The sequence below is a fragment of the Harpia harpyja genome, chromosome 2 (genome assembly GCF_026419915.1).
Source record: "Harpia harpyja isolate bHarHar1 chromosome 2, bHarHar1 primary haplotype, whole genome shotgun sequence".
Taxonomy (NCBI): Eukaryota; Metazoa; Chordata; class Aves; order Accipitriformes; family Accipitridae; genus Harpia; species Harpia harpyja.
Window position 1 is genome coordinate 87223943 of NC_068941.1, and position 16778 is coordinate 87240720.

The 16778-nt window shown below is 52.6% G+C and overlaps 1 protein-coding gene across 4 annotated transcripts in view; it reads left to right on the forward strand.

Annotated features, from left to right (window-relative positions):
- The first annotated feature begins 1964 nt into the window (after nt 1–1964).
- RNF24 (ring finger protein 24) overlaps nt 1965–16778 on the forward strand; it is a 31416-nt gene continuing 16602 nt past the window's right edge. The window contains exons 1-2 of one of the 4 annotated variants that reach the window (XM_052780814.1): nt 1965–2019; nt 10173–10254. The gene's annotated coding sequence lies outside the window, so the exon portion shown is untranslated. Of the gene's footprint in view, nt 2020–7044; nt 7795–10172; nt 10255–16778 lie in introns of those variants that run through there. The other 3 variants (XM_052780810.1, XM_052780811.1, XM_052780813.1) reach the window with 3 other exon arrangements.

Below are 16778 nucleotides of genomic sequence, written 5' to 3' on the forward strand. Positions count from 1 at the left end.
CGGCTGTGAAAGAAGGAAGATAAGACTTTCCTTGCACATTAATAACATCCTCCAGACAAGGTCGAGCGCCTCAAACCTTGCGAGGAGCTCTGATAAGGTTGGGATGAGTCACTGATATACCCGAGGTCCTGAGCTCAATAAATCGCTGCAGCTCACGACGCATGGGCAGACGGGCAGCGCGCACGCCGCCATCACGCCGGACAGACGTTACTCGGTTCTGGCTGCGCTGGGACGCGGACCCCCCGCTGCGTAGGTGCAAGCTGGTCTCTGTCCTCCTGCCTGCCCGGTTCGTCTTTGATGGGTGGGAAAAGAAAACACGTTGTCTTCGGGACAACGAAAGCTCGTCCCGATGAGGTGATACTTGACGGCTGACAGCCCGGTGCCGGGCGTGTGATGTCATTTCTCTCGCAAGTGATGTCGAGTCCCTGGGGATGGGGACAAGGACAGGGATGGGTCCTTCTCCCCCCGCGCAGCCGGCTGGGTCTGGGCGTGGATGGTGGCGGAGCCGACCAGAGCAGGAGGGTGCCCGCTCACACGGCCCCCCCAGTGTCATCTCCTGTCCCCTCTGTGCCACCCCTCTTGGCCCCCCATCCCCTTCCTTGTCACCACCACCCCCCCATCCCTGCTGCCGTGCCCTGTCCCCATTTTCACCCCCTGCCACCCCCCTCCCTGTCCCCACACCCCTTGTCCCCACAGCCACGTCATGTCCCCGCACCACCCCCGTGTTCCCAGTGCCACCCCGTCCCCGGTGTCACCTCACGTCCCCGCTACATCATACCCTCGCCCTCAGCAACACGCTGTCCCCCATGTCACCTCACGTCCCCAATGTCACCTCACGTCCCCAATGTCACCTCACGACCCTAATGTCACCTCATGTCCCCCATGTCACCTCACGTCTCCAATGTCACCTCACGTCACCAAGGTCACCTCACGTCCCTAATGTCACCTCACATCCCTAATGTCACCTCATATCCCCCATGTTACCTCATATCCCCCACGTCACCTCACGTCCCCAATGTTACCTCACATCCCCAATGTCACCTCACGTCACCAAGGTCACCTCACGACCCTAATGTCACCTCACGTCCCCCATGTCACTTCATGTCCCCAATGTCACCTCACGACCCTAATGTCACCTCATGTCCCCCACGTCACCTCACGTCTCCAATGTCACCTCACATCCCCAAGGTCACCTCACGTCACCAAGGTCACCTCATGTCCCTAATGTCACCTCATATCCCCCATGTCACCTCATATCCCCCATGTCACCTCACGTCCCCAATGTCACCTCACGTCCCCAATGTCACCTCATATCCCCCATGTCACCTCACATCCCCAATGTCACATCATATCCCCCATGTCACCTCACGTCCCTAATGTCACCTCACATCCCCCATGTCACCTCATATCCCCCATGTTACCTCACGTCCCCCATGTCACCTCACATCCCCAATGTCACCTCACGACCCTAATGTCACCTCATGTCCCCAATGTTACCTCACATCCCCCATGTCACCTCACATCCCTAATGTCACCTCACGTCCCCAATGTCACCTCACGTCCCTAATGTCACCTCACATCCCCCATGTCACCCCACATCCCCCATGTCACCCCACATCCCCAATGTCACCTCACGACCCTAATGTCACCTCATGTCCCCAATGTTACCTCACATCCCCCATGTCACCTCACGTCCCCCCCGTCACCTCACGCCCCCACTGCCACCCTCTCCCCACCGCCACCCCCCGTCCCCCCCTCCCCCCCACAATGGCGGCTCTCCCCCTTCCCGCCCTCCACCCCCGCCGTGACGCCACCCCCGCCACGCCCGCCCGGGGGCGCGCGGCGCCGCGCAGGCGCAGCGCGGCCGGCGAAGCGGCGCGGAGGGGGCGCCCGACGCCGGGCGGGGGCGGGGCCGAAGGGGGGGCGGGCGCCGAGGGAGGGGGCGGGGCCTCCTCCATCCGGGTCCCTCCCCGCCGCCGGGCAGTGCGGGCGGTGCGAGCCTCGGCGGGACAGCGGCGGGTGAGTGAGGGGCGGCCGCGGGGCGGCGGGAGCCCCCTGGGGGGCCGGAGGACCGGGCACCCCCTCCCCGTGCAGCGCCCTGTGGGGCAGGGACCCCCCCCCCCCCCCGACCCCCGGCTCTGGGGTCTCTGTGGGGCAGGGACCCCTCCTTGGGCACCGGTCTGTGGGGCAGGGCCCTTCCTCCGGCACCCCTGTGAGGCAGGGCCTGCTCCCTCTGCAGCGCTCGGTGGGGCAGGGCCTTTCCTCAGGGTCCCCCCCCTCCCTGTGCGTCGTTCTGTGGGGGCAAGGCCCCTCCTTCAGCATCCCTGTGGGGCAGGGCCCTTCCTTGTGGGCTGCTCTGCGGGGCAGGGGCTCCCCTCCCTGTGCACAGCTGCGTGGGGTAGGAGCCCTTCTTCAGCAGCCCTGTGGGGCAGGGCCTTTCTCCCTGTGCACCGCTGTGTGGGGCAGGGGCCCTCTTTATGCACTGCTCTATGGGGCAGGGACCCTCCTCCAGCACCCCTGTGGGGCAGGGCCCCTCTTTGTACATTGCTCTATGGGGCAGGGCCCCTCTTTGTGCACTGCTCTGTGGGGCAGGGACCCTCTTTGTGCACTGCTCTGTGGGGCAGGGACCCTCTTTGTGCACTGCTCTGTGGGGCAGGGACCCTCTTTGTGCACTGCTCTGTGGGGCAGGGACCCTCTTTGTGCACTGCTCTGTGGGGCAGGGGCCCTCTTTGTGCACTGCTCTATGGGGCAGGGACCCTCTTCTGGCACCCCTGTGGGGCAGGGACCCTCTTTGTGCACTGCTCTATGGGGCAGGGCCCCTCTTTATGCACTGCTCTATGGGGCAGGGACCCTCCTCCAGCACCCCTGTGGGGCAGGGACCCTCTTTGGGCACTGCTCTGTGGGGCAGGGACCCTCCTCCGGCACCCCTGTGGGGGACAGGCCACCCTCCCTCTCGGCTCCACGATCCCCTGTGGGGCAGGGACCCCCACAGGGAAACGGGGCTGCTCCTGACTGCGCCCTGCAGGGCAAAGCCTGTCCCTGCTGCCCCCCCACGCAGACCCCTATAAGGTAGGCCCTCCTCAGGGTGACCGGGGGGTGCCTTTGGGGTGGCTGGCAGTCCTATGGGGCTGCCATAAGGTCGCCGCTTGTGGGGCAGAGGGGACACCCCGGAGGAGGGGGCAGCGGAGGCTGGACGGTGGCCTGGGACTGCATCGCCCAGCAGTGACGGAGGAGGGGGCTGGGGCATTGCAAAGGGACGGGGGACGTGTGCCCACCCAGCGCCCGTCCCGTCCAGACCCCATTTGCGAGGGGGAGCTCCTGGGGGTCCCACCCCACATTCGGCTCGGGGTCCCCGGGTCACCCTGTTCCTGCTAGCCACTGGCTTGGGATCAAGCACGTCCCCTCGCTTTCCTGGGACCGAGAACAGGACTCTGCGGGTTTCTTTGGCTTAAAAAAAAAACCACCCAGAAATGGGAAAAGCTGCTTTTCAGAGTTACACAGGGCTGCTGTTCCTGCCGTACAGGCACGTACGGAGCCCTCCCAGCATCCGCCGCTTCGCCCGCTTTGGCAGGGGACGCGCCTGGGTCCCACGGGACTGAAAACCGATGGGTAAAAATGCACCTCCTGGGGTTTGGGTTTTTTTTTTTTCTTAGTTTAGCCTGTTTTTGTTTTAGCCTGGGCGTGTGGAGGAGAGCATCTCTGTGGGTCCGGTCACCCTGCGTACCTACGAGCGGTGCCGGATCTTTCGGATGCGCCAGCGTGTGTGTCTGGGGGTTATTTCCCTCCTCCCTTGTGCACCTTTGGCAGGAGGTTTGGATGACATCTTGCTCTGGCACGCTCCTCTCCTTTGATCTCGAGTTTCCTGCCGTGTATAACGTGTTCAGCAACACGCCGAACCTGGCTCCGCGGCTGCTGGGGAGGGCGATGCGGGTGCCTCCTCACCCTGGTTTTCCCCGTCTGGCTCCTGCCGACAGCTCCTGGCTTTCCTTTGTCTCCACTGCTGCCAGGACGGGCCCGAGGATGCTCTGAACGGAGCAAAGACAAGCACAAAACACCCTCCCATCCCTTTGTTTCCAGACCTTTGCTGGCTCAGCTGATGTTATGCGGCGTTTCATGTGCCCAGGCAGATAAACCGACTACTCGCATCTTTTTTTTTAATTATTTATTTATTTATTTTTCTGGGTTATTTTGGGTGATGTAGTTTGCAGGGAACGTATCCCAGCTGCAGGCTGTGCCGGAGGGATGCGGCAGCTTCCTAGAAATGGGGTGAATTAGCCAGAAGCGTAACTGGAGCGTCTCGTGGTTGTCCTCTCGTGTCCTCCTCGCGTCTCCTCGAGTGAGCAGGGCCATAAGCTCTCAGCTCTGCACACCAAAATCTGGGTTCACCAACACTTCTCCTTGCTCATGGGAGGAGAGGTTTGACCCCAGTTTGCACGAGCTGCTGCCAACAGCAGCTTTGGGGCCGATGGGGACAGAGGAAGGTGAACGAAACCCAGGTCAGGCTCAGACCTGACTGCCTAGATGGCTGAAATAAGCCTTCTTTTTATGCTTGTGAGAAAGCAAAATACAAATTTTAATATTATGATTATTTTCTAGATTCCTATTGTTGTTTCTGTTCCTGTGGGTGTTCTGTTTGATAGCGAGACCGTAGCCTGAATTCATATTAATGCTTCTTTTTTGTGACAGGTGTAAACAGAGCTACCCTGAGCATGTCAAACAGCCCCTGAGTAAATCAGGTTATTTGCTCTATTACTTTATTCATACAGGTTAGATGCTCCAGCTGATGCATCTAGAGTGCTGTGCCATCTGGAGCAAAAATTAAATACAAATTTGGCCCCCAGCCCGGAAAAATAACAAGCCCTTGCCTTCAATAACTGACGGCGGAAGAATAGAGCCCCTGACAGAAGAAATGCTTAGGGGCAACGTGGAAGGAACCCAAAATGTGCTAATTGAGGTATTTAAAAAAGAAAAAAAAGAAGGAAAATAAATCCTTCCACTCTTGCAGTGCATGCTGAAAGCAGCCAGGAGGGGTGGTGTTGTGGGGCTGATGCCTGCAGGTGAAGGTCTTGGTCCTGAGCGGGTGGTGGAGCTGCTGGAGGTGAGGGTGGTGATGACCTCCTGGGTCTCCTGGTCTTGCTCTCAAAGGAAATCCCCTCTGCAACCTCCCAAAGCTCCACCTGACCACCGGCTCGGCTAGAGTTTGTTTGTTTTGTCGCTGCTCAGCCTGGTAAAAGTTTATGCCAAGGCTGACCCGTTGGCTAGGACCTTCCTTCTCATCTCCAGCTGGGTTTGGACACTTTAGATCTGCTCATTGGGTCACCGTTTAGTCCAAGGCTGTCCCAGATTTGGGGGGACGAGCTGTGGAGGTGGGTGAGCCGTGGTGGTGCCTCTTGCTTGTATAGCCCAGGCTGTGGTCCGCTTGCTTCCAAGCTCAACTGGAGATACCTGTGATGGACCAGCTGTGAAGGACAGCGTGGTCAACATGCTCTGGACGCTAGTGGCATCTGTCCAAACCTCAAATTAAGGAGGAGCCTATGTGCCAAATGGGAAATGGGATGATGACTGCTGGTTGCTACTACCGTTCTTGGCTGGAGGATGGTCCTGGCCATGTCCCGGGGCAGAGGCAGGTGATGGGGAGGAGGAGGTTGAGGGTTACGTGGCGAGGAAGTGGCAGAGCTGCTGGTGGGGTGTCTCCAGACTGTGAGACTGAACAGAGCCCGTCAGTTTTACCCAAGAAGGACTGATGTTTCCAGCTGGTCTCCTGGACTAAGTGGTGTGTGGGATGATACGAGGACACCCGGCTTTTGCTATGAGGGCTTTTGTGCTCGTGGACCACCTCTCTGCATGTTTCCTCTTGGGTCGTCCCTCCCAACAGCCCGGCCATCGCCTCCGCATTGGCCGTGTGGCAGAAGTTGTGTTGCAAATGATTAGCTCGTAGCCATAAAACAGCACCTGGATGTTGAAAAGGTGGAGAGGGGCACGGCTGGGTGTGCTCATCTCCTCCTGTTCCCACCACTGCGACCTGAAATGCTTCCGTGATGGGATGGCAGGGCTTGGCACAGCTGAGACAAGGTCCTCTCCCACCAGGTCAGACTCTTGCTGTCTCACCTGGGTACACGGTAAACCCAGGCAACCCCATCCCTCGGGCCGGCATAGAAGGAGTACAGATGCTTCTGGTGGTCTTTAACCACCTTGGAACCATCAGTGTCAAAGCCTGGAGGGTGGTTTTTTGGGTTTGAAGCTTCCCCTGGTCTTTGGGCGTCTCGATCTCTGCTGTGGTTGGTGTCGCTCAGCTGGGTTTCTGTTTATTTTTGTTTCCTGTGATTATTATCATAAGGCTGAGTGTTGTTGACATAAGATAACATCTACATTGCATAGACTTCCTGTCCCTTCGTAGCAACGTTGCCCTGAAACCGCTTAGACTTTGTGTCGGGAGCGGCCACCCTGCCCGTGCCCTCACCCTGACTCACTTGACAATGCTTTAAAATGACATCAGTGATGATGTGATACAGGGCTTATCTGCAAGAGAGCTCAGCCATCACCTGACCCTGGTGGTGCCTCTTGCTTGGTTGAGAAATGCAGGTGATGCCATCGAAGACACACTCGAGGAGAGGATGCAAAACCCCTGCGGTTTCACGGTAGCGATGGGCAGAGGTAATTTGCTTCCTAAATTGAGGAACGGGAAAACCTTGGCATCTTCTCCACCGGGCACGGCGGGTTGGAGCAGTACCCGCTTCCCCCCGTCCTGCGATGCAGCGGTACCTGAGCTGGGGATGGAGCTGCATCGTTTTCGGATGCTTTTCCCTCCCTGGAGCGATGACACGAGCCATCCATGTTGTTTTTCTACCTTTGTGGCACATTTAATTTCCATCAAAGTTAAAAAGAAGAAACCTAAATGGTTCCAACTGCGTGTCAAGGGCTCCTGTGTCCTGTTAATGAACTGATTGTGGTGCCAGAGGGATGTCGGCGGGAGGAAAGAGCAGCCATCCACAGCACCTCGAAAGGATGCCAGCAGTAGCATTGGCGGTGAGGACAGAGCGGCTGTGAAGCCTCCAAGGTAGGAATGAGCAGTGGCAGGAGAGGAGAAGACACGCTTGGGGAGGATGGACAACCTCGCTGCTCCGAGAGAAGCAAAAAGCCTCGATGCCAATGAGTGGAAAGGCGGCAGGAGCCGGGCGCCAGAGCCCACGGACCAAATTAGCTTCGAGCAGCTGCCTCGGCGTAGCTGAAGGCTGTGAGGTCTCGGGTTGCTCCGACGCCGGAGCTAAAACTGGATCAGCCTTCAGAAAAAGCGGGCGAGACGCCGAGAAGCAGGAGGAGGAGCGAGGGCTGGGCTGTGGGAAGCCCAGGCAGGGAAGTCCTTCAGCCGGTTGCATTTTCTGCTCCAGCTCTGGGGCTGCAAATGTGAGAAGGAAGCAGGAAAAACTTCTCCTGGTTTATTTTTTTTATCCCTGTGGAGGATTAATCTTGCCGCTAATACAGCTTTTAACTCACAAAGCGCCTTAGAGGAAACCATGCCAGGAGTGAGTTTGCAAGAGAGAAACTGAAAGTGTGAAGTGGGGAGAGCAGCCGCCCTCCTGATTTCAGCCATCGGCCAGCTCAGGGCCATTATCGCTCTCCCTGCCTGCAAATAGCAGTGGGTTTCCCAGCTTCTTGGCTTGGAGGAATATTTAGGAGAAAATATAAGAGCTCTGGGGCCGTGCAGATTCCCGTCCTGGGAACCCACAGGTGTGGAAGGAGGAGGTTTCGGTTCTTCAGTCCGTCCGTTTGAAGCCAGGAGGAACAGCCCAGCAGGTAAGAAAATGGGTGAAGCCAAATTACTCATCAGAATTGGATGGGAGGGAGCACAGTCTCCCACCGGACGGCTTCCAACTAAAATAGTTTCATCCCAGCGTCGTGCCTCCCCCCCCGCTGACCAGGCTCTTCGTGCTTGCAGCCTGCACAAAATTAAATTGCTGGCGTACCGTAAGGATCGAATTAAACTTCTCTCCACACAGAGCTTTCTCGTGAGCAGGCAAATATTTCCACGGCGCTTTAGAGACTCTCGTTTTTCTATTGTTCTATATAAAAACCCGTCGCCAGGCTGGGCTTCCCCTGGGGCAATTTCCTGGCTCCTTGGTTATTAACGCAGCTGCGGGGTTGGTTTTTTGTTTTGCTTTTTAGCTGAGAAGTGCCGGATTAAGACCCAGCATCTCACTCTCTTGGCATCTGAAATAAAAGATGAGGCTTTTGAAGACTCTGTGACAGTGGTGGCCATCCAAAGTGGGATGGGATTGTGCAGCATTGGGTGGTTTTGTGGCTGAATAAATAGTGATAATCTCGCCTAAGCGCTGGCTGGAGCCCATCCGCTGGCGCTTGCGTAGGTCGGCTGTCTGTCAGCTGAGCCCTCCACCATGGTCTCGCTTTGCATTCGCACCAAAAAAACCCTCACTTTACGCTGAGCGTTGTTTGGGGGTGGCACTTCGGGAGTAAAAGCAGGAAAAATGGATCGTTTCCTCGGCTGCGGCTTTGCCTGGGGGATGCTGAGTTGTCATGTGCTCGCGACTCAAGGCTTTCCCCTTGCATCTCCCCTCTTGCATCTGCTGCAGCGTCTCTCCCCTCGCATCTCCTGCAACATCTTCCCCATGCATCTGCCGCCGATACAGCAGCAGAAACGGGTCAGGGTGGTGACAGCGAATGGGTGGGATGTGTTGCAGCTGGGTGAGATGGATGGGGCTGGAGATGAGCCCCGGCGTCGGGTGGTTTATTCCAGTCGGGAGGAGCCTTGGATGCTAAAGCTGGGAGTGGAAGTGTTGCAAGGAGTTAGGAGCTGGGCTGCGCGGGGATGGCGAGGGTTTTCCCAATGCCAAGAGAATATTCTTCTGTGCCTAAGGAGAAAAAAAAAAATATGGTACCCCATTAAAAAGGGCTGGAGAAGGGGGATTCTGCTGCCATCCCGTCAAGCACCTCCAAAAGGAGTGGTTTTAAGACAAGCCCTGATGAGATTGAGTCCTGGTTTAAACTGAGGTTGAAACTTAAATCTCTTTAGATTTCTTTTTTTGGATGGAATTTAAAAGAGGAAAGAAGTAAGCACTAACAAAATTTTGCTTGTCTTGTTTTCTAACAAAAGTGGCTTTTCCTCACTGAAGGATCACCTGAATCCTTTTTGCCTGAAGCCTCCTTTAGGTTTTGATTTATTTCAGCTGTTAACATTTCTCTTAAGAGCCAGAACATCAAACTTAGGAGCGAACTGTGGTTGGCATCAAAAACCAGGTTTTACATTGCCTGCTTCATCTTCTAAATCAAATTATTTATTCTTTAATATTATGAATTAGTCATTGCAAGTGTAGCAGCAGGTGCCAGACTGTTTACGTGAGGATGCTGTGTTATATTTTTCCACCTTAATATCGTGAGTCCTTGCCGCAAAGCTGTGCGGACAAAGGTTGCTGCAAAGCTGGGCAAAACTCGGGTTTTGTGTGAATTATCCAATTTTCTGCCTAGAAGTTTACCCGCTTTTTTTCTTACTATTAAAATAATGTTTTCCTTAGCCAGTGCAGAACAAGTCGGGGGTTTGGGGGTGGAGTTTTGTTTTGGTTTTGTTTTTTTTTTTTTTCCTAGCTGGAGCATCATTCCTGTGAGAGTGGGACCCCAAAAATGGGTCGTGACACCCCCGTGGGATGCTCGCCTGGGACAGGATCCTTCCAGGCAGGCTGACTGGGCTCACCTCAAATACCATCATCGCTCCAGACAACCCTCTGTGGCACTGGGATGGAAATTCACCTTTTCTACCCCAAAACCAGCCCCAGTGAGGATTTCTCGGCGAGGACTTGCTGTGTGGCAGCCGTCTCTGCGGGCTGCTCTCCGCTTTTGTTTACATCTGATAGAAAACTTCTTAAATTTACTGGCGAGGGAGTAATTCTAATCCTTTTCAATGAGATCAACGGATTAGTGTCTGAGATGCTTATAAAATTGCGAGGATTAGCCAAGGCCTTTTTTTCCCCCCCTTTTCTCTCTATGCCGCGTAACGTCATCGCTGTGTTTTAAAAGGGGATCTCTGTACTGATATTAAGAGCTGAACCAATTTATAGCAGTCTTTGCCAATCAAAGCGTTTAAAAACAATAACTTCATCCTCTCCCTTGCTCGCTCTGGCTTTTTGTGCAATATTAGGGTTTGTTTTTTTTCTTTTTTCCAGCGTCCCTGGCACCAAACCACGGTAGCCGTTCAGCAGATACGTTGGGTTTGCGTGGCTTGGCTGCGTTGCGGCACCCGTGCGGGTAAGTAGGGAGCTGACCCGACAGCTTTCCTTGATAGAGACTTGCAAAATCACATATTGAGATGAGCAGATCCTGAAAATGATGTTACTTCACGAGGTTGCCCCTTATTGCAAAGGATTCGGGCTTTCATGGTCCATCTGTAGAGGGGAATGGTGCTTTTGGGTCGACGGGATTCTCTCACCCCGGCTGTCAGGAGCGATGGGAGTGGGATGAAACTCCATGCACCCTACGCTTCTGCATCGTCTTAATTATAACCTGTGCTTGTATTAGGACATGATCACTAATAGGCTCGCACAGAAAACCATGCGTGGAGCTAACGTGGAGGAGGGTTTAGTTCAAAGCCTGTTGCCTTCTCTTGCAATATTGCCCTGTGCCTTTCCCTGCAGGGTATTTTTTAAATGCCTTTTCTCCCGGGTCGATGGCTGCACGGTCGCTTGACCTGCTTGAGCGAGGCAATCCTGAACTGCCGAGTGGTAGGAGCTCCAAGCCAGGAATTTCTGGCCCCGACCCAATATACTTTCAGAGGCAAGCTTTTAAATATATACAAAGACAAGCTCATAATTTCCACTATACTAATGAGGCCATGGCGTTTTCATTGAAATGTGCCAATAGCCGCCGCGGTGGTATTTTAGCAGCCTTGTACTGTGAATCCAAATGTGATTTAACATGGCAGCCCCCGCGGAGCAGAGGAAAACCGGCTTCTCCCGCTGAATTTCAATGAAGCTTCTTGGCGGCACTACCTGAAAATCCCCACGGTGGTGGGACCTTTCCTTGCGTTTCATCTCGACGCGGGTTTTCCCCTCAAATGCCACCATTTTGGTGAAGGCAGGGAAGGGTAGGAATGGGTTGAAAGAGGGATAATGATGTTTGAGGAGGTGGGGAAAGTCTTGGTTTTAAAGACTGGTTTTAAAAGATTGTGCGGCTGCAATTTAATAGCAGGACTTGCTGGAAGTATCTTTATCTTGTAGTAAAAACCAAATGTGAAGGCTCCCAGGCATCATGTGCTCTCTTGACCTTTAAAAAGACACTCGAGGCAGCCTGCCTGCTCGTTGCTAAGCCGACTCGTTAGTGCCACTCATATATTTTGCCTTCTAGTAGGCAATTCAGCACCCGGGAATTTGTATAGATCCGACAGCAAACTATTACATGCCTGAAAGTCGCGTTGGTGTTTTTTAGCTTCACTGCCCAAGGAGGCCCTGGTAGCCTTGAAGCAGTTGGAAAATATTTAGCAGGTTTTGTTCGGTCGGCTGCAAGAAAAATGCAAACTTTAAGTAACCCTCTCAAAAGTTGTTTGCGTTTTTTAAACCGGTCCTGCATCAGCAGCACACCCATAACTTGGGGTTTTGCTTAGTTAGGGCTCAATTTACGAGAAACCTATGTAAGAAGCAACGTCCTTCAGCGAAGCAGGGGTGTGGGTAGGTAATGCTGAAAATTCATGTGTGGCTATCCATCACCTCCTGGTTACAGACCCCTGTACTGCAGGTAACCCTGAATTTTAAGGTCCCTTGACTTTCTCCATCCCACTAAGGTCAGGCCATGATGCTGGGGAGAACAGGGAAGAAGGATGGTATTCCATGGCATTACCTTTGGTGCTGAAACTCTGCACCACAGAGGAGGAGATGTGTATGTTGGGTTTATGCATATTTATCTCCATCAAGCACCTCACTTGGCCATGCAAGTCTGGGAGTGGAAAAGTTCAATTTTCCATTTCCAGCTAAATTTTGAGGGTTTTGCGATCCTTGCAGCCACCTTTGCTTGTGCCGGTCCTGTGGGAGTGAAGTAGTTTGTGTCCCATATCTGTGTGGCTCAGGGGAGGGTTTTTTTGCTGGAGTCTAAAGCACTGCAAAATCCCCCTGGTCTCTGTTAGCAGGGCAGAAGGAATGATAAAAGAAAATACTCCCCCCAAACCCGGTACTTTTGTTAAAACCAGAGGAAGGGTGGGCCAACTGCACAGCTCATTTTTCTGTAATTATTAGGAAAAGTAGCAAACGGCAGTGACGTGGCTTTAGTGTAAATTCCCAGCAGGCTGACGTTTGGGTTTGTTTGGGTTTTCCTGAGGGCTTTTTAATGCTGTCAGCATCTTAAAATACAAACCTTGCAGAATTGGCCTGGGCTTAGGGGGACAACTCCTCAGTAGGATTTCTTTTACTAACTTTTTTCCGGTGTCCAGACACCAGCTTTTTTGTTCTTCTGCATCCAGCTACCTCTTCTCCTTAATTTTTACCGCAAATATAAATGGTGCAATTAAAAGGGTCTATGGAGAGCATTCCTGAGGACTGAAATCCAGGATCCGTGAGCAGACGGCAGCAGCATAAAGAGGAATTCTTCCCTCTCTGGCCTCATGCTGCTTTTCCACCGTGAGGCTTTACAGCCATCTGGATCCTCTTTCAGATTATGCCTCCCCCCAAAAAAATCCATAACCTAGCAACCTTATTTAGTGTAAACGAGAGCATTATGCTTCCCTGCATCCCAAATTGCACTTGGCTCCTCTTACTGCCTTTATAGGATGGCTGCTAGCAGCTGTGATTCCCATTGCCGGCACAGGGTGCTTACCTCCAGGAGGATTTTGTAGGGATTATTGATCCCTGGATGTTGCACTGATTTTTTTTTTTTTTTTTTTTTTTTTCCTTCCCCCCACCCCCCCCTTAAAGGAGCTTAGGAAGCAGGGGAAAAAGGGTTTCAGAAGATCATTTAGTCCATCTGCTTCTCAATATAAAAGAGTGGAGAAGGCTGGTTGCTCTTCTGCTCTGCAGAAAGCAATTTGCTTTTGTTCAGCCTGAAGATGACTTGGATCAAAGCAAGATGTTCTTCCAGGTGTGATATTTTGGGAGACCCCCTGTCTCTCAGTGTCATCACCCAGGAATTTGCAAATTCCCCCAAGCATTTAACACCAAATTCTCTGGTCTGGCCCTTCAGTGGCATAGGCTGAGCCTTTCTCACAGGGTTTCCAATCCACTTTCCCCAAGTAACCCATTAATTGGGGAAAACTCTGCAAACGAGGAAAAGCAACTGCAAATGGAGGTGGAAGATTATTTCCACCAAATTAAGCAGTTGGCGCAGGGGGGCCGCAACGTGCGGCATGAAGCTGCCCACCCTACAGTTGTGCCTGACTTCAGCCCTGGCTTTCCGTGCTTTCCTTGGTGTAAAATACTCTAGTTTTTAATAATGTGTGTTATTAAATTTTTTAGCACCTGAGCTACATGGTGTGGGGCGATGCTGCTCCGTTGAGTGCTGTGGTTGCAGGCAGGAATGGAGGGAGCGATGGGGTGATGTGGTCCCATCACCGTGACCCCATACAGGGTACTGGGGGGCTGCTGCCTTCTACTTTCTACACTGTGAGTATGAACAGGGCTGGGGGCAGGAGGAGGCAGCAGCACATCCTTTCCCACCACGCTTTCGGGAGGAAGAGTGAGCTCAGCGGGTCATGACGTTGGATCTGGGATGGAGCCATGTGCTAGGAAAGGGGGAAAAAAAAAAAAAAAAAAAAGAAAAAATCCCCAGGGCAAAAGGGAAAAAATTCCTCAAGTGTTATTTCATTGCCGAGAAGCAAACTGAACGGTACGTGGACAGCTTGTGCGCACGTTTCAAAGTGACACTCCGCTTCAGACCCTTCTGATAAGTGATTTCCATTTCTCATTTCTGCGATCCAATGGGAGCCTGAGCAGGGCTCTCCTCCAAACTCTGCTTCCCCCCTCCTGCAGACCGGATTAAAAAGCGCTATTGATTATTTTTTTTTTTCGCCCTGTTTATTTTTGCCTTTTTTCCTGGAACTTGCAAAATCAGCCCTGAGCTGAGTTTGCCTTCCCAACAACGCTGGGCAAAAGCACTTGACTTTAAACTGGGCGATGGGAGCTGCAGCTGACCTATTTTCTGCACATTTCTCTGCCAACGGTAGCAAAAACATTTTCACATTTAAAGGTGCTCTTCGGTATTAAGGTCGTGGGATCATTTGTCTGTTAAACTGTCCAGAGTCAAAAGCACTTGCTGAAAATTGCAGTGGTACCAGTTGTGCTGTGGGGTATTTCTTTTGTTATAAAAACTCTTCTATTTTTTCCAGTGACTGATTGCTTCGTCACGTTGTCACATCACTCTGTCTGTGTCCCCCTTGCCCAAAGGCAGTGGAGAGGGTTAAGGTTTTGTGCTCAATGTCGGCCAGCCGGGGAATGAGGCCAGGAAATTTCCTGATTCCAGTTCAAAAAAAAGCATCGGATTCGCTCTCAGGGAGAAGGGATCAAAGGTTTGAAGCGGTTCTTGGTTGGAGGTCAGTTTGGTTTCTTGGTTGTCCAGGCACACAACAAAAATCCACCTCCACCCCCCAAACCTGCACGCAGCTGAAATGGGTAAAATAAACAGGTTTTGTTCCGTTTGACACCCAAAAGTTTCCTCTGTTCCCCAGCCGTGGCACAGCATCGCCCCGGATAAGCTTTGCTGGATCTCAGTACGACTCTTCCCCGCGGCATAAGGGACCACGAGGGAGGGACCTGTCGGGATGCTCTCCGTTCCTGGCCCACTCTGCCGTGCAGTCGTTAATCCCGCTAATCAGTAACGCTGCCGAGCCGAGCTCCATTGCTCATGCTCCTCCTCTGCTCGCTGCCGGTTTTTTGGCGGTGAAGGAGGTGGGTCCGGCTGGATGCTCGGAGCCAGCGCTGGATGCGGCCAGGCTGCAGCCTGACACCATCCCCATAGTAGCATCGTAGCTCTACTAAAATCACAGCACGCCAAGATTTCCCCCCCGCCCCATTCTCAATGCTGTTGTCCCATTTTTGGATGACAAAGGACATCGCTCCTGGCCGGAGCAACATTGAGATTTCCCCCCATTCCATCCCAGGCGAAGGCAATGCAGCTGCATGGCATCTCAGCATCTCTCAAGCGACAGCGATGCTGGTTTTGGGGGCTGGCTCTGCAGCTGCTTGTGATTTTCCCACCGCCGCGCTGTGGGTCCTCGTGCTGGACCAGCTCCAGAGGTGGAGCTGGAGGAAATTCCTTCCAGCTGCTTGAGGTCAGGGCTTCGCTTTTCTTTTGGGGTTCACGATGGGGGGTGAGTTAGCCCGTGAGTTAAAAGCAGGCATCTCTCACTGCTGCTTTTTAAACACCTGGGAAATTTTTTTTTTTTTTTTTAAATATTATCCTATTAGGCATACCTATTAAATAACCTTTATGTTATGGATTTATTGCATGGAAGAATACCCCGCTTCGCCATACAACTTGGGGTATTTCAGAAAGGTCTTGTCAGCTGCTCACAGTTTAACTTTCAACTGAGTTAATAACCGTTTTGGTTAAACCTGTATAAAACACGTTGTGGACTTGCGTAACGCCTTTGAAACTTGAGACGCCGTTCGCGCCTGCTTGAAATCTTTCCCATCGATAAAATATTTCAACTTGGAGTTTCGCCATGGCTTAGCATTTTCTTTTCCCTGAGATTCATGGTTTCGATTGAGCGACAGGAACCTGCGTGTATCTGGCTTTGTTGAGTTTTTAAAGCTCAATATTTCCTGGACATGGGTTGGCTCCTCCAGCTTGGCCAGTGGGATGCTGTGGGGGCTCAGACCACCGGCTCCATCCAGTTTCCCCAGCTAATGGTTCAGGAGGTTCAGACCAGCCTGGGTTTGCTTTGAATCCCTGCAGAGGAAGTTGTTCGTCTCAAACCATAAGGTAAATCCCTCTGAAAATTGGTTTTTATTTACAACAGCAGAGGCAGAAACCACCCCTCCGCCCAGCGCCTGGGCTATATTTAGGTATGATGCACAGCACTCACGTGGCCCTTTTATGCACTGGTGTTCTAAATAAATAATAATAACATTTTTTAAAAGTGCAAGCAGCTCCTTTTAATAAGTAAAACCCAGAGAAGGAGTGCATAGTTTAAATACATGCGGCAAAGCAGCAGGAAAGAAAAAACTGGGGGCTCAGGTCATCACCTGCAGTGGACCAGCGGCATCCCTGGTGTCACCCCCTGGCCTCAGGGACCACGGCTCTCCTGTCTTGTTCCCCTCCTCCCTGCCTCAGTTTCTCTGCCTGTAAGAAGATAATTGCCTCCTCTATTAATTCCTTTGAGATCTCCTGATGAAAGCTTTAGGTAAGAGGTTGGACCTTTTACTAAGCACATTAAGTGCTTGCTATGATTATAATAGGGATTAATTTGGCTAGGTGGCTTATTTAAGGTTTGCCTTTAACAGCCCAACTTGTAATCAAAGCGCTGCGAAGCTGGCGAGTTAATGCTGACCTGTAATACTTCACTTCCTGACTTCTTGATATGCCATTAACTGTAACTTGGCTTTTAATTAAAGCTCTTTTTTGTAGTCGTCAAAGAAACGGGGATGTGCTTGGCCCTGTGTTGCTGATTCATTGGAGGGTGTAACAAAGGAGGAGGCAAGGAGTCAGGTCATTCCGCTTTGCAGCGTTGCCATCTCCAGCTCTCTCTGCATCCCCGCATATGGCCCCATTGCGAGGACGCTGCCGTTCCTTTTTATTTTTGCAAGCTGTTGTATCGTTAAATAAATACCCTCCCGTTCCCTCCATGCTGCAGC